General features: G+C 39.4%; 1 protein-coding gene across 1 annotated transcript in view; it reads right to left on the bottom strand.

The window, feature by feature from the left end:
• NDST4 (N-deacetylase and N-sulfotransferase 4) overlaps nucleotides 1-24,657 on the bottom strand; it is a 2,939,889-nt gene that overhangs the window by 575,814 nt on the left and 2,339,418 nt on the right. The gene's annotated exons all lie outside the window — the stretch shown is intronic.

Genomic DNA, 24,657 nt, shown 5'->3' with positions numbered 1-24,657 from the left:
TTTGTTCTGAACAGTATTTCATGGCAATATTAGCATCTAGTCCCATGCTACAAGCAATCAATTTTATGTGAGGATTCTGCTCAAATTGTAGAGCTTTTGCAACACTTGAAAGTCATACCTTCACATTAACAAAGAAGTGTTTGAAAACTTTGTAGCATTTTTTCTAGGATTTATTATTTTGAGAAGCCTTTACTTCTAAAGTAAACTAGTAAAATGATTGAAAGACCTTTTGTAACCATAATATTAAATCTCAGTAAGATTTGCACAGTAGAATGTTTTTGATGTGATGTCTTCACCCCTAGTGTCCTAAGGGTGCTCAATTTCTCTCTCTGAAGCTCTTATGAAAACAGAAAATAAACAAAGTTTGGACCTGGAGAATAAGACTAATATTAGATTTACTGGACATTCCACATACTTTTTTTGTATTTATTTAGTTTTGTTTTTTAAGTTGGAAGGTATTGTAATACTACACCATGCTAAATCTTTATCATGTGTAAACTGTTTCAGATCTCTACTCGACTTTCATTTATTAGCAGAAATAGGCTCCATATCTGAAAATCTTGTCTTGCAGCAAAATGCCCATAGCAGAATCTAAATTAGCATAATGCCCTTATACTGTCATAAGCTCACAGTATGAGTGAAATAACAGTCTTTGAGTTCTTGCTATGAAATGGTCTATACAGTTTTATCTCAGCCCACATTATCCTTTAATATTCTGGCAAGAAAAGAAAGGAAAACTTCAATATAAGCCCAACAGAAAGCTGGCTGGTTCCCTGCTGGGTCCAGTAAAGGTCACCTAGTATGAGCACTTGTAAGGCTGGAATTCTTTCCAGAAAATGTGTAAGAACCATTACTAGAGAAATAAAAGTTTGTGCAGCTATACCTGTGTGTGTAAATGTGGATATATGCATGCATGTGTGCAAGTATAGGCATGCGTATGTGTGGGTCTGTGTCTAGGGAAGTCTGTGTTTGTATGTGTGTGTGTGTGTGTGTGTGTGTGTGTGTGTGTGTGTGTGTGTGCCTGCGTGCATGTGTGTTTGTGTGCACTCATGTCTGCATGCATTTATGTGTGTTATGAAGAACCAAACAGAATTTTGCTTCTGTGTTTTTTTTTAATCCAGATGTTATGAGTCAATAAAGTGTACAAATACATTTTTACTGTATTTTTGAAAGTTTCTCCAAATGTTCATAGGTGATCTAATTACATGTATCCTCTGCAGTTTAAACAGATTTTATTACTTCCAAAAATAAATAACTTGTGCAGAACTAGGCATGGGCACTGGAGGAGAGGAAAGTCAAAAGACCCATCTTCAAACACTGGAAAGATAAACTGAAAGGGTTACACTGTTCCCCTTAAGTATGACAGCACAAAGACAGTGTACAACATGAGCAGCTGTGACAGGTATAGACAACAACACCAGCAGTAGTTCATTCAAAAGATACAGCAAAGAGAGAATGCCACAACTCGTTAAGGTGAAAATGAGCCCGTGATATAAAGGCTGTGAAGAGAAATTGTGACCACAGTAGACTTTGGTAGAGGAATAAAAAGGAACAAAACAGTTGTAGGTATCAGGAAAACTGTATAAGTCTAATTTTTCATTAAAAACATACACATACACACACGCGCGCACACACACGCGCACACACACGCACACACACAAACATACAAAAAACTAATACATGCAGACACACACACACACGAACACACAGGCACATACAGATGCGCACACACACACACACACACACACACACACACACACACACACACACACACATGCACGCACATGCACATACACGCACGCATGCATACACACACACACACACACACACACACACACACCCAATCGCACAGACACACACACACAAACAGATACATACAGAGACACACACACGCATGCAGTTATCACATGATTTCCTTTACAATGATGTTCAGTTCTACCAGGTTCCCTATGAAGATCACACATAAGTCTAGTTAGCCTGTGACTTATCCAAGCCCTTCTCTCTGCCAGAGCTTGTGGCCCTATCATCTTGTGAAATGCACAGTAGAGCAAACAGTTATCCAAGAGACAACACATGTACACCCTGGAGTCCTCACTGATATCAGTACCTTAATTTTGGCTTCTCTGATTTCTTGGCTTAGGGTAACCTTTATCTTGGGCTGCAGCTATTACATTCCTTTTTTAAATGCAGTGTGATGTACAGCGACATCCCATGCAATGTACAAGAAAAAGACTGGAACCACACACGGAATGTGAAGTCAGTGAAACAGCCTTCTTATTTATTTATTTACGAATACCACACTGGTTAAAAATACCAACTTTCCATAAAACAAAATGATGAATACTGGTAAGCGCTTCTGTCTGCTAATTGCAAGACTTCATCTGACAAACACAAAGCACTCACAAACAGTGGCAACGCTTTCAAGGAAGGCAAGGAAAACGGAAGCATTACAAGTATACATAGAAAATGTGTTGATGGTAGTCAATACCTTCATGCTAGCAGATGCCACCCTCCCCATGTGGTGAAAGCTTTACCTTATGGGGAATTATTACAAATATCTAGGTTATGTAGTGAAAAGGACTTGTTGGCCCAGGAGATAAAACAAACTATAAATATGTTTTTGAGGACATGGTATGACCCGGGTGATATACAAGAAGCCCACACCAAGATATGGAGTGAATTAGAGGAAACAAATAGAAAGAGGGGAAGGAATAGGACACATCCAATTTGTGAGGGGAACAATCTAAATAAACAGTGCATTATGAATCCAGTATATTGTGTATCAGTTTATAATGTTAAAAGTAAAGAAATGGTAGAATTGATTAACTATTACTGGAAGTATTTAAAACAAGATACATTTTTGGCTAATATTCTACCAAAAAAACTTTCTTCTCATACACTACATGTAAAAACCTAAGGGACATGGTAATATGTGGTATGTTTAGTATGCGAACCATGGAGATAAGAAGACCTTTGTTAGTTAAGGGGACTTCTAAGTGTGGCAAATGCAGTATATGTGCACACATTGTTAATACATTTTACAGCTTGAATAATGTTAAATTTGAATCTAGAGGTACATTTTCTTGTGAAAGTAAAGGGGTTATATATGCTTTAAGTTGCCCATGGCACCTGTATTATGTAGGAGAGACAAAAAGAAAGTTCCGTGTTAGATTTATCAGGCATATGAGCGATATAAAAAACTGTAAGGAAGATAAAATAATTGCTTCACATTTTAAAATGTACCATAATAGTGATGTTAATTTGTTGCATGGCACTATTTTTGAACAGATAGAGTGTATAGAAGGTAATGAAAATATATTGAAACAAAAATGATTATATAAAGAGAGTATTTATATTTTAAAATATAAAACATTTGGCTCCTAAGGGTTTAAACAATTAATTAAACTGGAAGTGTTTGCGTTAAAATATGAACCTATTTTATTGATTGTTTAATTGATTAATTGAATGTAATTTGCATTGTAATATAAAAGACAAAGCTTTTGCAGTCTTTCTTTATTCCTTGAAGGTGGTAACACTGAGGTGCTAGAATAAATTTAACTTGTTTTACTACGTGGTTTTTCTTTATAATTCAAGTAGCAGTTGGATTTAAACTTTCATTTGGATCCAGATTGTTGTGTTTGTTATAGTCATAGAGGAGGTGCAGTAGTTTTTTGTTGTGGTGCCATACTACATTAATTTGCCTGGTACATAGTACAGATGAGGAGGGGTATGGGGTGTTAATGAGCTATTTCCTGTAGTGCAGGGTTTGATTCTTTCAGCCTTCATTTGTCTGCTGTGGGACTCTGACCAAGTCACTTTGTCAGACATTGCTCCTGGGCTGCCCCTGAAAAGGGATACTTCTGTTTCAGGCTTTTAGAAAATGGATTACACATTTGTCTTTTGAATTCCTGCACCCTTGAAATAGCCACCAATTAGTGCTTCACTATATGATATTTGAGTATGAATCCCGGAATGTCTCTTGTAGTTTAGTAGGGTGCCAGAAGCATTTTCACTAAATGTGAGTTTCAAGGGAAGAGAAGTTTACTGTTTCTCATGCCAAATTGTGTTTTGCTTTGTTTAGAAAATGTTTTTCAGTATTTTTGATGTAACATTTGAAATATTTTTTTAAATGAAATCCAAACCTCTGTGATAATTGTGAAAGTAGGAAAGAAAACAGTATGCACACTAACCGGTTAGAACAGTGCTTTATGGCAATTGGAGATAGGCAACCAGGTAATGGAATACTGATATGGCTGGCAGGTTCCTTGTTCGTTACCCTGCATAGGGACCCATTTGAAGAATTTCTGGTTCTGTTGTCTCTTGAGGTGTACACTGCAACAATACAGCATTATCAGTCATTCACGTAGGTCAGACCTATGCTGAGTGATGTCAGAGGGGACATATATTAGTGATGACAGGGAAGTCATAGGGAGGCCAAAATGTCGGTGTCATGCAAGCATGAAAGCCCTCACAACAAAAGTATATTGCATGTGGTAATATTTCTAATTTCTGTATGACTGGCGGGTTATTGAACAAAAGCTGCTGCAATATGTATATTGTCTTTAATTGTTTTGCTTTATTCACTGTACTAAAGAATGAATGAATTCATTAATAGGCCTGGATTGTGTAATATAGTCTATACATGTTGCATTTTAGTAATATATTTTGCAGTACCTACTTTATAGCTTCTAGCATATGTGAAAGTGTTGATGTTTGTCAGGTCATAGTGTCGCATTATTTGGAGTGATAATGGGAACGGCCTGATCTTCAGCATCCATTATGTAGTCATTGCTGCATATTACCGTGATACAGTCTTCTCTGCAAGATCAGATTGTAAATGATTTGTACATTGAGTTAAAAGCTGTTACTGTGGCTGACAGTGCAGAGACCTTAACCTCTGACTTACTAATGAGCTACTCTCTGTGCCAAGGGTGCAGGGTTTGAATCATTCCACGTTCATTTACCTACTGTGTGACCTTGAGCAAATCACTTGAACATACAGTACTTTGGGGCAACTCGCAATTTATGCTAGGCTCCTTAATGGTCTTCTGGACTGCACCCCTACTAGTTTTAATGATGAATCAGTGGCTGGTTTTTGGTCATCATCATCAGCACACCAATTTTTTAATGCAACAGAGGCAACTTATTCCTTAAGGGTAGCAGACACTGCATTGGTAGATGAAACACTGAAATGCATAGTTGTTTGCCAACAGCAACATTGGCTTTAGTAATAGTTTTCTTTCAAATGGAATTATTCAGATGGCTTTTACTTTTGCAGAGATTGTGCATATTGATTTAGCAAATGTTATCAGGTGGTTAATATTTCTTATTATCTCATCATAAATGTTCTTCTATTTAAACGTGCTACATATGGTTGGGTCTTATGGTGTGATGCTAGTGATCTTTATACAATTTCAAGTAGTTCATCCAAAGCTACCAATAAAGTACATGTAATGTATTTCTTTATAACAATAAGGGATGTACACAGTCAACAAAATGGCTAAAACTGCTGATGGAAGTGGGGTGTGCTCTTATACTCTTATCATCTGCTCATTTTTAAAAATACTTTAATCTGGCTTTGCAGGACTACTGAGCATATGTGTGTATGCGTTAAGTTAAAACAATGAGTAACAATCTCACACAGACAAACCAATCAGTAAAAACTAAAAGAAAAATCTAGCCCAGCTGGATTTTTCAATGTGCGATTCCTTAAAGCCTCTTGTATTAGAGATAACATGGTATATATGCAAATGACCCCTTAAGGACATGAAGTGTTTCAGCTATATGGTAGTTCTGAGTGCCCATGACTTTTTCCCTTTTTAAGTCTGTTATGGACAAATTCAGGCCAATAAAGCCAATCCCCATATGAATTAAGTTGGAATACTTTACTAAGGCTACCATGACATTATATGAAACAAACTTGAAATATGTTACTTTGGTCATTAATACTGTTATCAATGTTTTGACACAGACATCTGAGAAGGATACAGTCAGCAACACAGCAATAATTCATGGGTTTGGGAGATGCCTGTGGATAAAAATTACTGACCCTGCTGAGTTGATAAAGTTAAACAGCCAGCCTGTCTTTGCAGGACTACTGTGCATTTGAGTAAAGCAAATTGGAAAATTACTATGGCCATTTTGTTACAATCAGGGATGTGATGTGCATGTGGTTAACACAGTGGCTTTAATTGATGAGAACAGATATTGCTGGATTACACTAACAGCAGTATAAGTGGCATTTTAGGGTTGAAATATTTGGAAAAGGATACTTTTGCCAGTTGATTCACTGTTTCTTGGAAAAAAATGTTCAAAACTACACATTTAAAACACACTCGAACTAATGTTGTACTAAACAAAAATATAGTTTAAAATAACCATGAAGGTGAAGCCAAAAGAACACATGCATTTATGTATGGTCCTAAAACGTGTTCAGGGAAGCTCATGGTTAGAAATAAGCCTGGGGTCTAAGGTACACTTAATATGTCACTGCAAATCAATGAAGTGTTTTTTTCTGGAGTGACTATGGTGTCATTTAGCATTAAATGTTTCATGGAATATGTTTTTCTGATTTTAGTAGATAATACAGCACTCAACATTTAAATTGCTGTCTACCACCATAACTAGTTATGTAATGAATGTGTCATTTTTTAAATGATATGATGTCTTATCTTTATAATACCTTTGCTATTTTAGCCACAACTCCTGTTAGTACAGTTTTAACATTAAAGATAAAACAATTACTTCTGTGCCATGTATTTTTAAACCATCTTGGAGAACTTCTCCATGTTTTATTGATATAAATATGTTTCATAATCATTAGCATATTTGGTTCCCATATGAACATGAATTTTTTAAATTATTTTTGTTTTTCTCTTCTTTCTAGCAACAGACTAAGTCTTAAATATGAGTTGTTAATTGTTCTCTTGTTTCTATCTGTAATGATGGGTACATTTTCAAATGGATCAATGCATTGACTACTTTAAGATCTGCTAGTTATTTTATAATCTCTTATTGTAAGAAATAGTTTATTATTTGACTATTTCTAGTTGTTTTACTCAAAGTGGTTCATAATCTGATTTAAATTATATTTTTTACTTAAGAACATATGTTAGTGATGGAATATGTGTTGCCTTAATCATCGTGCTTATCAAAACTAAAGTATTTAAACAAATTCTTCTTATTTTCTTCTCCTTTTTCTTATAATTATATTATCAAAAAGAGAGCTATGGCAGGCAACTAAAACTGTTTTGTCCACAGCCTGAATTTACTAAAACAACAGCTAAAGGCAGGGAGCACTAAAACACACTGATAAGCATGGGCTTGTCATTTTGTTCCCTTTGGAAGGCCACAACTCCTATACAGGAGTCCTCACCCTTACACTCTTAAGCTTCATATAGTCACCTATGAGGTTACTCCACCTGAGTACAGATACAATCCCAGAAAACAACAATTGCATTCACACAAATCAATTTGGCTACATTTGAGCTCTTACCAGTCACAATTTTGAGTGAATAACATAATTTATTAGTCTGAATGATCTAGTTTGCCTTTACAAACACTTCTGTGTCTTCTGGTTCTGGTTTTATGAAAATCCTGGAGAACAGCTCTGTTTGGATTACATTTTTTTTATTTGCCAATAACTCAGTGAAGTGATCAATAGGGATTACTTGAACATGGCTAAGTAATCCCTGGCTTGATTTTTTTGTATTACATTTTCTCTGTGACTTTTGAAAGTGTCTCTCATTTTGAGGCCTATTTTTGAATGCTGGACATAACATGCACACTAGCCTCTGCATGAAATAATGCCATGTTCGAGCTACTGGTTCCAGTGACATTTTACTTACCCACCATTGAGAAGTTGTGACTCCTTATTTCACAATATCAGGCTCTTAATCTACATATAAACAGTACTTCATGAACCACCTTTACCTGATATTTTCTGCTCAGATTTGTGGTTGACACTGCTAAATAGACTGGGTGCTATTTTCTAACTGGCATATTGGCGTCTTCAAATTGTATCACTGTACCTTTACTGCTTATTTGTATGCTTCACCGCGTGCTTTTATTGCTTTGCACTGGAGTTGTAAGTGGCAGAGTGGGATTTTTATCTGCTAATTCCAGGTTGCTTTTCCATGCTTAATGTGACCTACAATGCCTCAGACTCAGTATAAGCACACTAAACCATAACAAATGCCATGTCCTTTCTGACATTTGTTGCTTAATCTACTGTTTCTCTAAAACAAATTAAATCTGCAGTCTATGATTTGCTTATTGGCAGCTAATAACAACATGCAAGGGTTGCAGCATTTCTCAAGAATGCAGCACTGTATCTATGAAACTGCTGTGATGAAGAAACATTTCTGTATCCTAGGCATTCAAACTCTGTACAGAGATTTCCATTTAGGAAAGTACTTAGAGGCTGGCAAAAGAATTCTTACGGGAGAAGCAAATTACAGATAACACAATATTTTTATGAAATGATTGTGAAACTAGTAATATACTATAAAAGTCACTGGTTCTACACTGCACTGCACTCTCCCTCCTTAAACATCCCCTTCTGCCCTTAACTCACTCTTCTCACTAGCTCGCGCTAATCTTGACTACTCTTTCTACTGTCTTCTAAAATCTATTAAGCAAAGTGCCTCAGAGAAGCACTCTATTGTAATTGTCTTGCCTTCGTGCAACTACATTATTATAAAACAGGGTTTTTGTAACCACTTACCCCAAAAACTATATTCATCTTAATGAACCTTGTTTTTCCGAAGGGTATGACTATGCATTTTTGGCATTTAAGACATATTATTTATTTTTATTCATCTTGAAAGAGCATTGCTATACTCCTGATTATTGACACTGTATAACATTGTATTGCTACTTAATGCCTTGTAATAATCCTGCAACATTGCTGTTTAATGCTAATTTATAATGAAAATTGTATAATATGTTGGAGCTTTTCTCCCCGGGCCTCCGCTGAAAAAGGGGTCTTCAGCTCAGTCGGACAAACCCAGTCAACAAATGTAAAATAAATAATAAAATCAATAAATGCACTTACATCTCAAGACTCAAGTAATGCAATAATATCTTGAGATTTTGAATTTACCTGCTTCTGTCACTTAATTCGAGAATGCTTCAAATGAATACTGATCCTGAATGTACTTAACTTTCAAAGTGTTTGAAGTTTAACATTTCACAGCATATCCTTTCATTTAAGAAGACAAGCTTGTAATTCAACATTCATATTTACAAATGACAGAATTATGTATGAAATCATATCTGGCTAGGCTGGCAGTCTTCACATGCTGGAACAGAATATTTTCTCCCTAACAAACCTCACTGCAGTTGATCATCATCTACCACCAATTCCGCTCCTCACTCAGTGAATATACATGACCTGTCTTGCCTGCCCTGTCTCCCCCTTACCCATGTCCAGAGCCAGTGAGGTGGCTGAGGAAGCAGATGTAACATTATACAGCTGCCAGGGACTGTACCCCTAAGGTCACCATCCAGCTGCAGCCTTCCAAGCTGCACAATAACTGCCTTCAGAGGTGCATGTGTGCTTCCATGCATACGCAACCTTCCAACCAAGCAGTATACCACTTGCAGCACAGAGCTCACCAGGATCTTAATGCTGCTATGGCAACAAACTCAGGCAGTCTCCCTTCTCCCAAGGATGAGCAAGATGGCGTGAGCTGCTTACTCCAATCCCCCCCAGTCCCCCCAGCACCACTGCTGCTAGTCAAACATGGGTCATCTGAGATGCAGACAAATCAGAGATTTATCCTCTGCACCATGGAGCAAAGGATAGAACATGCTTTGAAGTTTGCTCGAACAAATATTCCTAAACTGCATATTTTGAAATTAGAATGTTGTGATTTTTCCTCTTTTTGTTAGTGATCCCCATGAGCATCATGTGCCTGACTGGAACATCTGTGCCCCCAGGCAAAAGAACCTTGTAGCCATTTCTTCCTTTGGGTCATGGGGCTGAATGTCTTATTTTCAAATGATAGCACAAACAAATTTTACTGATGTACTTCCCGTGAATCTAGTAAAGGTAATTAAATAAATGTAGGCTATATTCCTCAATATCATGTTTTACTGCTTCACAAAAATAACTTTATTCTATCCTTTTCAAAATATTCAATTAGTTCATACTACAAGATTTATTATGTCATGTTGAACTGATATGAATATTTAAACTGTTTGCTCCTTAGAAACCTGAACATGAGGAAAAAATGTTTTAATAAACATCAGATGATAAAGGCGTGCATACAGCTAATTCATCGAAAAAACAATATTTGCACATTATGAACATTTTAAACACTTAGAATTGCGCTACATAGGACAATGACTAATCCAGCATGGTATACCAGGAAATTATACTTCACAGGATATGTACAATAATTAAGACCTGTTATAATTATTTCAACACATCTGAATATAATTTTCCATGCAAAGCTCATTAGGGTAGACATTTGGTTTTATAGCACAAGGCATATTTTATTCTGCAGTTTTTAATGCTTATGTTTCATATTTACTTTTATACTTTGGCCCTTTGTCAGTTGTAGGTTTTTCTACTAGAATGTAATCTATGATTGATTGCTTATAAGACTACATTACAGAAATCTCATGCTGTAACAATCACTTTTTTGAAGTTCAATTTTTTTTTACATTAACTTACACATTTTTACTTTTTTATTGGTTGATTTATTTTATTTAATTAGCTGTTTTTATGTGCTTTAGTTTTTGCCTTATATTGCTAGTGCCTTCTGTGCTCTGTGTTGTTAAGCTATTTTGATTTTGACAGAGTAAGCTGGGATTTTAAGAGTAGGGCAACGGAAGTATCTGCATTCCCTGATAAAATTATAAAGTTGTTTAGGAGGATATATGAGGGGTCAGAGGTGAAAATTAAAGTGGGTGGGTTCCTCTCTGATAAATTCTGTTTGAGCAGTGGAACCAGGCATGGGGTCCTTCTTCCCCTTTGTTATTTTCATTTTATTTAGAATCATTAGCAAAGAAAATAAGGGACTGATAAATTCAAGGATATAATTGGTATGGTAGTCAAGAAAAGGTGTCTTTATTTGCAGATGATATCTTTACATACCTGATAAAACCAGAAAAGGACATTTCAGTGTTGTGGAACATTTTGAGACAGTTTAAAGTCTTTTGGGGATACAAAATTAATGAAGATAAAAGAAAGGCAATAGCTGTAAACTATGTACTCACAAATTGGTTTAGCAATACTCATATTTATGGGGACATGACAAAATGAAGTACTTAGGAGTATGAATTAAAAAGGATTATGTTATGGCAGCTAAGGATATGTGGGAAGAGACTTAAAAGTTCATATATAAACTAAGAAATTGGAAGCTCTGTTTTATGGAAATAGCAAGATACAAGATATCAAAATACTTTTAGTCCTCTTAGCTTTATACACAGGTCAAACATATTTTTATCAACCAAAGGAGAAGGTATAGACAACAATTAATAAAGAGCTGAAGGATTTTATCTGGGAGGGGAAGATGGCAAGAGTCAAGTGGGATAAGCTGATTCATCCAATAGAACAAAGGGGCTTGGGATTAGCTGATTTGAAGGAGTATTTCAGAGCTACACAGTTAAGGCTCTTATACATAACACAAGCAGAAAACTATAATTCAAAGTGGAAAGGGATAATGGTGAAACAGGGGGAAGCTCAAGAAACAAGGAGATACTGCGATTTTGGATGTAGATCCTTAAGGAGAATAGCAATAACCATACAGAATATTATACTCCTAAAGTAGCAGAAAGGATTCTAAGAACTAAGCCAACATGGGAACGGAGAAAGGAAATTCTGCCGATAAGGATGACTGCAATTAGGGATACAGACAATAGGCAAGAGGGGACTGGAATTTACTGGAGAAAACTCATAAAGTAAACAAGGTATTGGGAACAAATAATAAGCGAGTAAAAGGTAGTAGAATGGAAAGAGGCCAAGAATTTATTTAGATTTCAGGCCAAAGATTGTCTTCCCTATCAAGGATTGATACCAGAGTATAGGCAAAGAGAAAGAAATAGGGGGATCCTAAGCAAAAGACCAGCAGTGGTAGAGTTTTTAGTATAATCTAGAACAGAAGCTGTTGTTAAAAAAGTGATAATTAGTAGAGCATATAAAATATTGCATGATAACTTTAAGAATCAATTAGAGGAGATTAGAAAGGATTGGGAAGAGAGACTGGATAAGCAATTCACAAAGAAACAATGGGATATATATCTATGACTCCGAAATATGCAACTAAGTCTAGAAGATTTAGGATCTTTGCTTGGAAGTGTTTACACAGGCATCTTTATACCCTAAGGAGGTTCCAAAGAATATTTTCTCAGGTAGACAGCAAATGTTGGAGTTGTGATGGGGAAGAAAGATGTAATTGAAAACATTTTTTGGAAGTGTAATGAACTGGCAGACTTTAAAAATTCCCTGCAGACTACTCTACCAGAAATACTGGGTGAGCAAGTTGGTATAACTAAGGAAATTATTTTTTGGAGTTATGATACAGAATCAGAATTGTCTAGACATAGTAAGGCCTTACCAAGTCCAGTTATGGTGGCTGCCAAAAAAGCAATTACTAGAAAATTTAAATCATAGTCTAATCCAGTTGTACTAGGTAGTGAATATAGTAACACAGCTAGAGTGATTGGAGATGGGATCTTTGGCACTGGGTGGAAGTGGATTACATGGAAAGGAATGGGAATTATGGGAACAATACATGCAGAATAATGTTTTCAAAGAGGAATGAGGCTTAAAAGAAGACAGGATTTGAATGAGCTATGTAATGTTTGACTGACTATGACTGCATAGATTATAATTGATGTATAATGTTTGCAACTAAAAATATGTTGCTATGGTTTGTTTTCATTTATGACTGCATACATCATAAGTGATAATTTAATAAAGATGTTTTATTAAAAAAAAGCATCATGACAAGTTTTGTGAAATAAAAACTGCTTTACTAGTAAAGGGCAATAAAGTCCTAACTAAGGGCCAGGTGATCCATCTATAGCATGGATGCTTGTTGGGGGAGGGGATTCCCAAGGGTTTGCTTGCTCACCTATATTCATGAGGAAGGTTGGTAGGAGGAGGAGGACATCCAGTTCTGTAACCCTAGTAGAAGCTGGAGCTCAGAGCAGCAGGAAGGTTAAGTATGTGGGTGGCCTTGTGGGCATTGCCATTGTAAGTCCAGGAATGGGATGTTTCCAAGGCCACTTTTCATTGCAGACAGCAACCTACCAATACAGCACCAGCTTGTAAGGGAAGGAGGGAGAGCCATAATTATGCAGCTACAGCCTTAAGTGTGCAGCTATGGTGGTTCCCTGACCTGCTCACCTCCATTGTATCTCACTTCTCCAATACCTTGGGCTGGTGATATTAGCCGGTAAGGTAAAACTGCACACCAGGATCAGGTGTAGCTTAGAATGTGAGAGAGGTTCATGGGATGCTACACTGCCATGAGAAGCCCAATCCCATCAAATCTGCATGATTTATTTTAAAAATAGTGGCATGAGCAAAGCAAGTTAACAAGACTAGAATTTGATCATTTTCTTGCATATGAAGCATACATAATTTTTGGAAACAGGTTTAAGGTTATATTTAAAACGGAAGCCAATACAAAGACTTCTTTGTGAAGATCAATTATAGTTCTGCTTTTTATTGCTTGCCAGATGTTCATAGGTTCATTTAGTTCACAAGTATGTACAAAGTAATCAGTTGCAGACTTTCACAAGCCTAGTCAAAAACGCTCCAGTCTCACGGAGGGTAAAACAAGATAAACTGAGAAAGAATTAGAGGCTGCCCATCCAGTTATCTAGATTTATCTTGAAGGTGGCAAGGGAGCTAACTCTGCTTGACATGCAGTGGAAGTTTGTTCCACAGATCAGGGATATGTTGGGGTATGAATCTATCTTGCCAATGTAATTTACTTAGCTGTTGATGAAGCTTTTATGCCTTTAACTGTGTATTTGAGGTACCATTTGTTCTGAGAAACAGTAGGAGATCAAATAAGTTTGGAGTTTTCAACACTCAAAAGTCTAGACACTGATCTCTCAGGAAAACTGTATAAGAGACTGAGCTCAGAGATGGGACTGCCAGTCTTTTCTGACAATTACAACTTTTGAGATCACTGATGTGTTTTACTTATGAGTTTCTGAGATCTCTCAAGCTGATTGATATGTTTCATAAGTTCATAGGTTCATAGGTGTGTACTAGGCTAATGGCCCTGGAGCCTTTACAAGCCTAGCCCATAGGATTACCCTGACGTCATGCCACCTGACCTTAGTTTCCAGTGCCTCTGTTGAGTAGAGCCACTGGACTGATCACCAGGGTGAATTTTCTATTTCCCGTCTACTCTTCAAGATTTCTCTTGAAGAGGGCCAGTGAGGTGCTCTGTTTGACATGTATGGGAAGTCTGTTCCATAGCATGGGCAGTCTCTGGGTTATGAACCTGTCCCTCCAGCACATTCTGTTGATTGTGGTAATGAGGTTGAGGTCTCTGGAGCATGTGGTGCAGAGGGATTGGGATTTCTTTAGATGTAGCATTTCTAACAGAGCTGGGTCATACATGGCTTTATAAGTCAAGCAGAGATCACCTCTAAGTAGGTGATATGAGACAGAGAATAGTTGGAGTTTTTTGAGTCTGTTCATATAGGACAAGTGTTTAAGGCCTAGGATCCTCTTTGTGAGGTACTTTTGCAGCCTCTCCAGTTGTTGCAGGTGTCTAGTGAGGTACATGCCAAATGGGGCATTGTACTCAATGATTGGCCTAATGTGGGAAGAGTAGAGGGAGACAATGACCTCTTTCTTCCTGGATGCAAAACCCTTAGTAATGAGATGTGCCACTTAGAAGAACTTTATCACCAAAGTGGCAAAGTAATGGTCAAAAGAGAGGTTGTTCCCAGATCTCTTATAACACCTTCTGTGTTCAGTGGACTACCATTGATGTGGTGGTTCATGGGAAGTGGGTTTTCCCAAAGGGGATGATGACAAATTTTTTGGCATTGAGCTTAAGGCCATGGTTCTGACACCAGTCGTTGGTCTCAGTGAGGCTTTTCTGTAGGATGTCAACATCACTTGGGGAGGTAATAATTGTACCCAACTTGCAATCATCTGCGAACTTTGTCAGCCGGAGTCCTTTCCTGTTGGACTGGACTTCTGAGAAGTAGATAACAAACAGGAGAGGACCCAGGATTGATCCCTGTGGGATTCCACTCGTGAATGGTCGGCAGTCTGACTTGGAATCACATACTTTCACACTATGGTTCTATCTGTGAGCCAGTTTGCAACCCACCTAGTGATATAGGGGTTGATACCTAGCTTAGTGAATTTTTATGACTCCTGAGTGGAGAATGGTAACAAAAGGCCTTGGCCAGATCAAGGTAGGCTTTATGAACCACCTTGCCTTCATCCACAGCTCTGGTGATTAACTCAAAGAAGTTGACCAAGTTGAGCAGGCATGATCTACCCTTCACAAAACCAAACTTTGTGGGATCCAGAGTTTGGAGATTCCCTATATCCTTGTTTATTGGGTCAATGATGATGTGTTCCATAGCTTTGCATATCAGACTTGTCAGGCTAATGGGGCGATAGTTCCCAGGATCTGTAGTTGCTCCTCCTTTGTGGAGAAGGATGACTATAGCAGTGCGCCATTTGGTAAGGACAAAGCCTGAGGTGAGGCTGTGATTGTACAGGGCACACAGGTGAGGTGCCCTTTCACTCTGTAGTTCATGTAGAACACAGCCAGGGATATTGTCAGGCCCCATAGAAGCTGTATTCTTGGCATTGGACAGTGGTGTTTTAACCTGTGCAGCAGTAATACTGGGTGCCTGGCAATCTACTGGTATTCTGAATGGTCCTTTGGTGGGGGAGAGAGGGGAAAAGTTGGCACTGAATCTGTTGGCCAGTATATTGGCAATATCTGTTGGCTCGGTATAGGAAGTACCATTGTGCAGTAGCTCAGAACAAATATGGGTATTGCCGTGGAGGTTCTTTACATAACTATAGAAGGCCTTGTGGTTGTCTTTACTATCTGCTGCAATTCTGTTTTCATAGCTATCTTTAGAGGATTTGATGAGGGATCTCAACTTTTTGTTGAGGCTGATAAGAGAGTTGTTCCAGTCTTGGGACTTCGCCTTATTCTGCATCAGTTTACTCCTTCTGTTGTAGAGTTTGTTTATGGCAGGGGACCACCGGATTGGCTTCCTTTTTTTGGAGGAGAGCATCTTGCTTCTATTGGGCATGGCAAGATCCATGCATTTGTGTATGTGTTCGTACAGTGCACTGGTGCATGATTCGGCGATCATGCAACTATTCTCCATTTGCATGGGTGGCGTGAAGTTAGCCACCCCTGTTCTTAGGAGGTCAAGTTAGCTTTGAGGAAGTTTTTCATGGTGGTTACCTTTGCAGTGGATTTGGGAGGGATGTGGATTTTCAAGTTGATTATTTTGTGGTTGGATCTAACCAGAGAGGAGTTGACTATTGGTGTACAGCAGCAGTCACCCATGTTAGTAATGACCAGGTCAAGGATGTTGCTACCTCTCGTGGGGGTAAGAATAAGCTGGTCCAGAGTATTGTAATTAATGAATTCCTGGAAACGTTGGGCAATTGTATTGGTACATGAGTAGTTTTCCCAGTTAATGGAGGGGTAGTTGAAGTTGCCCAGTATGAGTGTGTTAGGTTGGACCCTAATATTCACCAGGGTCCTTAGGAACATGGAGTGAATGTCTTGGGACATGGTTGGGGACCTATAACAGGCTACAACCTGAATCACTGTCTTATCCAATGTTAGCTGCACCTGAAGTATCTCTGATGCATTATCTTGGGCTACCAGTCTGGAGGTGTGCAAATCCTTTATAACTATGGAAACACCACCACCTTTGGAGCTTTGGTCCAGGTTCTGGGGCCGAAAGGTGTGGATTGAGTTATAGCCTGGTAGTGCAAGGGTGTTTCTGCTGCCTTGAACCAGCTCTCTGTTACAGCAGAAATGTCGATGTTCTCCATTTTAAGTAGTGCTTTGAGTGAGTACATTTTGAGATTTAGATTTCTAGTGTTGAGCAGCATGATCCTCAGATTGCATTTGTTTGTAACTGTTACGGTGGTAATTTGGTCTTTGGAATACCACCTAAAAAAGGCACTATAGGGGTCACAAGAACCTTGGCCCAGGGGTGACAGATGCAGGTCATCTCTGGCAAAGGATTGATGTCTGTCAATCATGTCATCCCAGGCAGACAGATACTGGATCCCCTTAGAATGACACCAGAAATGTAGCCAATTGTTGAAATCATTCATTTTCTGCTTGCACTGTGGTATCATTCTGGGTGATGGTAGGATGCTGCTCAGCAGACCTCCCAACCGTCCCGAATTACTCGGTTTTTACCAAGTTTTGGGGTCCAAATAATGGGGTGCCACGATTCCCGAGTGGCACCCCTTCATTTCCGATTTTTTCCAGGTTTTTAAAAATTTCGGCGCTTTTGGAGCTGACGTCATCACGTGCGTGATGACGTCAGCACTCCCAGCCAGTCGGAATTGAGCTCAAGGGCTTTCCCGGCAGACTGCTTGTTTGAAATCTGTCTGTGGCTTTCCTTTTCTGCTGCATACGTAAGCCGGCATCTGTGAGCTGCTTATTTTTTTTTTTTTTTCCTTTCCTGCTGCTTAGTTAAGCTGACGAGCTGCTTATTTTCCTTCCCGTGTGCATCTGCTGCATTAACGAATGCTGGTACTGAATTTCTGGCCTGTTATGAAGGAAATCGCTGGTACTGAAGACAAGGTACTTCTACAAACTGCTGCACAGATGGACGGACAGAGATTGAGAATATGCTTCTAAGGTACTGAGAGAGAGGTGTGTGTATGTGTGTGTGTGTGTGTGTGTGTGTGTGTGTGTGTGTTATCGCAATGCAACCACAGCTTCTCTGCATTCAGTGCATTCTCGGCAACATTCTGTTATTAATTAAGTAACCTGCTGCCAAGCGTTACAAAGTTAGAAGAATGCTGCCGAGAATGCCGTACGTAATTAGAGAAAGGAGCTATATTTCTGAGATAAGATGCTAGGAGGACACCATCTGTATAAACAGGGTCATATAAATTCTTCTTTGATAGTAGCTTTTGGACTGCAGCTGTGTGGTTGTTTTTTGTAGCATGAATTCAGTACGTGTGCTACTGCAGTTCTTTGAGTTCCTCTTGTTGAACTTAGCTTTCTTATTTTGTTAGTTACACAGGCTGACTGTAGATTTAAAAGTTATAAAACATTAGCTCTGTGTTGTTGTGGTTAAAGGTCTAAGGGTTTGCCACTGTTTTGCAGTTTTTTTGCCATGAAGATTAACAAACAGTCTGGAATACAATAATCTGGGTTTCCTTCTTGTGGTCTTGTGAAGTAGGTGAGCTTTGATTTCCTTATATCTGTTTGACATTTATTTTTTTTACTTCTTTTAGCTGTCAATTTATGGTTGTCATAGTTCTTTTATAGTGAATCCAGGCTTTGCTTCTATCTCTCGTGAGTTGGCTTGTAGTCTTATTAGTCCATGGTAGCAGGTTAGGTTGACTACTTATTTTTACTCGGTGGAAAGGTACATAATCTATCTACTGAGCTCAATAGTGCCATATTGTAAGAGTAAGACTTTATTGCTTCACTGACACTATTTGCAAAATCTACCTTCCACTGCCTGCAATAATACAAATTAGCCCTATGCCATTAAAGATCTAATGCTTGGAGAGGTTGACTGTTATTATGATCTAGTTACATATATTGGCAACAAATTAAATGTATATTAATTTATAACCAACAAATAGAAATTGTTTTTGTGCAGAGAAATATTTAAGAATGGCCTGGTCTGTGGATTATTTCCCAGAAAATGTTAATATCTATATGGCATTCTTGAACTTGACAGCAGAATTTTAGTGTAGGATTTCACTGAAGGGTTAAAACAAGCACTGATATGCACTTAAGAAGTTCTTAAAACAGTCCAGAATGATCTGTTTCATCTTCATGTGGAGTTCCTTCCAGATTTTATTCAACTAGCTGCATCTCTTGTTAACATAATATATTTTTATTTTCTGAACCTTAGATGTTGCTAGGCTGCAACTGTTTCCTGGGAAACATGAGACAGAAATCCCTCCTTTTTAGTATTATAGATGAAACAGCATACTCAGATTATGTTGGGATAAGTAAACAGATGCATGTAAATTACTTTGTAAGGACTGAATTCACTAAATAATGACAGGCATTTGAATTTCGGCCTTCATATTCTTCAGAAAATAAATGGTAACACAAACTTTTTATCCTAGCAATTTTCTAAGTTTATAAGATCAGTATTTAAAATTTGTCTCTGTTTTGGGGCTGTATTCCCCCATTATTGTCTTTGTCCAGGATTTTTGTGCTAAGAGGTTGAAAAGTGGTGAGAAGTGAGAACTGAATTCACTAAATGATAGCCATTTAAGTTTCAGTCTTCATGTCTTTCAGGAAGTTGATTTGGCATAGTGGTATGTTCTGACTGTAGTGGTGGCATATTTTGGTTGTCCTTCAGTTTGTGTTTGAAAGTTGATATCCCACAATTCATTTGAGTGGGCGTGGCTACATAATTATGTATGCAAATTTTACGTTAATCAGCATACAGATTTGTACCTATTTTTCATGGGCCTTGTCCAGATTTTTGATGTTTTCAGGTTGGGAGGTATGCTGCTCAGGGCTAGGGTCATACCCGCCTGGGCTACATCATCAGAGAGGTCCTCTACATCTCTTTTCATGTAGTCCAGGTAGGTATGTCTCATTCACACCCACATGTACAATGACAGAGTCATATTTGTACCTGTTGTTGAGGGACCTGAGTGTGTGTGTTATATGGCAGATCCTGACACCTGACAGGCAGCTGACTGTTACTTCTTCCTTATTCAACCTAGTGAGTGGGACATCAGTGTGCCTCACTAACGTGTCACGTATGACTAGTGTGCTGGGCATGCTGTTTTGCCTTAGGGGCTTTGGTTGAATGCCACACTGTTTAGGAGAGTTATGTGTCTCATGATTAGTGTTGTGTTGTGGTGGTCGAGTGCGTTTCTGCCTTGGAAGTCTCTGCTGTTTGGGTAGATTTTTATTGAGATCCTCCATGAAGGTGGGTGTGTGGTTTGTGTTGTTATGTACAGGCAGTGCTGGTGTGTGCTCTGGGGGGCTATGTGTTCCATGTAGTGTGGTGCAAGTGCTGACCTTCTCCTCTTGGCCAGCTATTCCGGTCATGGCTGGAGAGTGCGTGGCTTCCAGTTTGGATATATAAGTGCATCTCTCGCAAGTCTGAGTTTTGGGAGGTAAGAGGAGAGGGTTGTCAGTGTACATGAGGATGTTGCTACATTACCTCAAGATGCCCAAGTCCACCAGGTTAACAGGAGAAAGCACAGGGAACTGACCTTTAAACATTCCTGGAGGGGTGAGCATTAATAATAAGTACTGGAGCTGTTTTTTTGTAGAATGTTTAGTGCTGGTAGCACTTTTGTACACTACAATTATTCCTACAAGAAGTCTGGTATGGTAAAGTGCTAGACTAATAAGCTATTAAAAGTACAGGAGAGGAGAGAACTAGCAGATCTAAGAGAAAACTTGAAGAGTAGACTTTGGCACATTTCAGGAACTTACAAACAGTCCTGGATACAGCAAAGCTGTATCTGGACTAGACTAGTTACAGGAAAGGAGTGAAACAAGCACAACGCGGGCTTTTAAACCAGAAAGTTGAAAGAGATGGAAAAACTGCCCAAACTGCCAATAAACTACAAATTCTGGGACAGAAACCACTCCTCTTGTGGTAGATAGGCTACCTAGTGCTTACCACTCCCACTAATAAGCTAGAAGGCTTCCCTCAACACAGAAAGGCTTGGGAGGCTCAGAAGCTTACAAACCATCCTAGATACAGCAAATCTGTATCTGGACTAGATTAGTTACAGGAAAGGCAGGAAACAAGCTTAGAATTATTAATTTTTTTAACAGAAAAGCAGCTAAAAAGTACAGTTTTTGTACCTACCATAAATGTAGATGTTTGAGTGCTAATACAGCTGCAGTCATAACAGATGGGTTCTCCTGCCGTCAGGCGGGTTCTCGGTCGGCCGAATTCCAAAGTCTAGGTCCGGCGTCGGTTGTCGTCGCTTCTTCCCTGACGTCAGTATGACAGGGGTATAAAAGAACCAGCCGACGCCATTTTCTTCAGTTTTTGTTGCCCCAGATGTCAGGTGCCCCCAGAAGGAAGGCAAAACATAAATTTATGTAGTAAAGCAACTGCAATATAATCAAAAAACAGTAGTTGGAAGCAAATACACCATAAAAGAATACCCCAATGAGGTTGTATGAGGAGGTGTTAGCCATAAGGCCTGTCCCAAGAGGGGAAGGAGGGAGGGAAAACCTGGACTGCAGCTGTATTAGCACTCGAACATCTACATTTATGGTAGGTACAAAAACTGTACTATGTTCATTGTGCATACAGCTGCAGTCATAACAGATGGGTAGAATCCCAAAGCTAATAAAGGGGTGGTAGGCACTAAGTGGAACTAGGTGGAGCCAGGATGCCCTGCAAGACTGCAGTGGCAAAGCCCGCTCTAGTTTTGGAGTATAATGGTAGGTGATAGTGCTTGGAGAAAGTATGTACAGAACTCCAAGTGGCTGCTTCCAAAATATCATTGGTAGGAACCCCCCTGAGGAAGGCAGCAGAGGTAGCTGTGGCCCTTGTGGAGTAAGATCTGATGCCTGTAGGTACAGTTTTACCATGAAAAGAGTAACAAAAGCGTATGCAGTGGGCTATCCATTTTGAGATTGTCTGTTTGGAAATAGGCTTCCCTTGAGCACCTGTAGCATAGGACACAAAGAGTTGCTCTGATTTTCTGAAAGGCTTTGTTCTGTCCAAATAATAACGGAGTTGTCTGTGAATGTCCAAGGAATGTAGTAGCCTCTCCCCTTTGTTTTGTGGATTAGGGTAAAATGTAGGTAAGTGGATAGCCTGATTCAAGGCTACCCTGGATACTACCTTTGGCATAAATGAAGGATTGGTTCATAAGGAAACTCTGTCCTGATGGAAAATGATGAAAGGCTGCCCAGCCATGAGGGCTTGTAGTTCCGAAACCCTGCATGCTGAGGTGATAGCTAGAAGGAAGGCTGTTTTCCATGACAAATATTGCAGATCTGTTGAAGCAGCTGGCTCAAAAGGAGGCAGGGTTAGTTTTTCTAGAATGAAATTGAGGTCCCAAGCCGGTACTGGTTGCTTCCTTGGGGGGTTTATATTCTTAGCCCCTCTGAGGAAATGTCTTAAGAGAGGGTGAGAGAATAAAGGAGGATTAGTATTGTACTCTGCAGAAATGGCTGAGGCATGGATTTTGATGGAGGAGAATGAAAGTCCACTGCTTAGCAGCTCGGCTAGGTACTGTAGTATTTGAGGTAAATTCAGTATTCCAGGATTCTGACCCTTTTTCTGATTCCAGACACAAAACCGTTTCCATTTTGCGGAGTAGGCTTTTCTAGTAGAAGGCCTTCTGGCCTCCAAAATGACATCCTGCACCTCCTTGGAGAGTAGGGTCTGTTGTGAATTTAAGGAATTCTCCATGCGGCTAGATTGAGTGTTTTCAGCTGACTGTGAAGAGTTTTGAAGTTGTGCTGAGTCAGTAGAAGAGGCATTAGAGGCAGGATCCATGGTGGGGAATGCGTCAGGCTCCCCAGGAGTGGGTACCAGTGTTGTCTTGGCCAGTCTGGAGCAATGAGAATCATCTTTGGTCTGTCTGCTCGGGCTTTTAATAGAACTTTGGCCAGCAGTGGAAGAGGTGGAAAGGCATAAACCATCATTGTTGTCCAACTGAAAGAGAGTGCGTCCACTTTCCAGGCCTGTGGATGAAAAGTCCTTGAGCAGAATTTTGTCAATTGATAATTTCTGTGGGTGGCAAAGAGATCTATGTCTGGCCTTCCCCATGCTTGAATTATCATTGTAAAAACTTGAGGATGCAACTTCCATTCGTGTGGATCTGTCATATTTCTGGTCAGGTTGTCTGCCAGTGTGTTTTCCTTCCCTGGCAGGAATTGTGCTTGAAGTTGGATTTGCAATTCCAGAGCTGTGTTCCAAAGGGACATGGCTAGTCTGCACAGGGGATATGAATGAGTTCCTCCCTGTTTGTTTATGTACCACATCACTGTGGTGTTGTCTGTTCTTATCAGTAGCTGCCCTGGATGCAGCAGGTCTTTGAAAGCCATAATGGCATTTATTACTGCTAGCATTTCCTTTTGATTGATGTGTAGGTGCTTTTCTTTCTGTGACCATTTGCCCTGAATGCACCGATCTGTCATGTGCACCCCCCCCAGGCGTAGTCCGAGGTGTCTGTTGTGATGACTTGATTTGCTTGAGGCTTGCAGAATGGGAGACCTATGTTTCTTTGGCATGCTTGAGCCCACCACAGAAATTCTTTTTGAAGACATGGAATCAGTGGTATGATTGTTTCCAAACTGTGGCTGTGTTGGACCATAAGTTTTTTAGGTACCATTGAAGTTTCCTCATATGCAGCTTTGCACATGGGATTAGCAGGATGTAAGATGCCATGAATCCCAGAGCCTGCAGGATTTTCCTTGCAGTCAGCCAGGTGAAGGTTGCCAGTTTTCTGAAGTATTGAGTTAATTGCCCTTGTTTCTCTGGCGTGAGGTAGGCCATCTGGGTGTTTGTATCCAAGCTGGCACCCAGGAAAATTATTGTTTGAGAGGGTATTAGTCTTGACTTCTTTTTGTTGACTGTGTATCCCAGAGATTTCAACAACATTATTACAAACACCAGGTGTTTCAGAAGAGCGTGTTTGCTGTCCGCTTGGATCAGGCAGTCGTCCAGATATGGGTATATTTGTATCCCTTGAAGTCTGCAGAAGGCAATTACTGATGCCGGGCATTTCGTGAACACTCTGGGAGCAGTAGATAAGCCAAAGGGCAATGCAGAGAATTGATAATGGGATGAACCTGTAAGAAATCTAAGGTATCTTCTGCAATCTTGTCGGATTGGGACATGCAGGTATGCCTCCTTGAGGTCCAATGTCACCAGCCAAGACTCCTTGCCCAGCATGGGAAGAAGCTGCTGTAATGTGAGCATCTTGAACTTTGGTACGAGTACATATGTGTTTAGGATGGATAGGTCCAAAATAGGTCTCCAATCTTTGCCCTTCCTTGGTACCAGGAATAGTCTGGAATAAAAACCTTGACCCTGTTCTTGTGCAGGTACATCTTGAATAGCTTTCATGTCCATGAGATCTGAAATTTGTTTTTGTGCCTCTGCCCTTTGATTGTGTGGCAGGTTTGGCATGCCTCTCATTTTTGGAAGGGTGTGAAAGTGGAATCTGTAGCCTCTGTCTATAATGTCCAGGATCCATTTGTCTTTTGTGACAATATGCCAATTTTTCGAAAATAATGCCAGTTTTCCGCCTAAAGGTGCTGCCATTTGAGCCTTGCTTGGCATGCAAAGGGGAAAGTCATTGGGTCTGCTTTCTGAATGGCTGTGAACTATCCTCACCCCCTCTTGGTGTAAGTGTTTGCCATTGTCTGCCTCTAAATGAGCCTTGAGATTGCCCTCTACCTCTCGGGTGCCTGTATCTACCTCTTTGGGGTCTGTCTGTGGCTGGAAAGGACCAATTTTTTGAAGGCCAAT

This window comes from Protopterus annectens, chromosome 2.part0 (genome assembly GCF_019279795.1).
Source record: "Protopterus annectens isolate FY-2018-M chromosome 2.part0, PAN1.0, whole genome shotgun sequence".
NCBI lineage: Eukaryota > Metazoa > Chordata > Ceratodontiformes > Protopteridae > Protopterus > Protopterus annectens.
This window is presented reverse-complemented; position numbering and strand designations above follow the sequence as displayed.